The sequence below is a fragment of the Penaeus monodon genome, chromosome 34 (genome assembly GCF_015228065.2).
Source record: "Penaeus monodon isolate SGIC_2016 chromosome 34, NSTDA_Pmon_1, whole genome shotgun sequence".
NCBI lineage: Eukaryota > Metazoa > Arthropoda > Malacostraca > Decapoda > Penaeidae > Penaeus > Penaeus monodon.
Window position 1 is genome coordinate 34,145,464 of NC_051419.1, and position 540 is coordinate 34,146,003.

Genomic DNA, 540 nt, shown 5'->3' on the forward strand with positions numbered 1-540 from the left:
CTAATTTGATTCTGAGTAAATGTCTGTATTGGATATAATTATCAGAATTTTTAGTTCTGTAAGTCACCCCCCCCCCCTCACAATAACATACATTTCAAATGAAAAAAGCGTCTGGAAGGAACAACGAGAATCGCACTGCTCCAGTTTCATGCCATCAGATATTTCCTCAGGCAGAAATATGTCGAAAGGAGCTGAATAATATATATTTGATCGTCTCTCCCTAGATGGTATGCAGTATAGAAAGCAGCGCGTGCACGATGGTGGTGGCAATGTACGATCTTTTATGTCAGTTTTAAAAACAAAGGCAAAAACGGTTTTTTAAAAATACATCAAATGATACATAATAATAAGTTGTAGTTCCATGGAAGCAATGAGGTTTGTAATATTGTATAGAACTTTATAATCAATTTTTTTAATAACTATTTTTTAAGGCAAACTTTAGCATGATAACTTTGAGAAGTATTCCATATTTAAAGAAACTGCTTATACTAATGTGTTTTAGAATAAGATTACTACCTCTTTCACCAATGAACAACTTCA

The 540-nt window shown here is 33.0% G+C and overlaps 1 pseudogene; it reads right to left on the bottom strand.

Moving 5' to 3' along the window:
- Nucleotides 1-540, bottom strand: part of LOC119594775 — a 74,697-nt pseudogene that overhangs the window by 65,860 nt on the left and 8,297 nt on the right.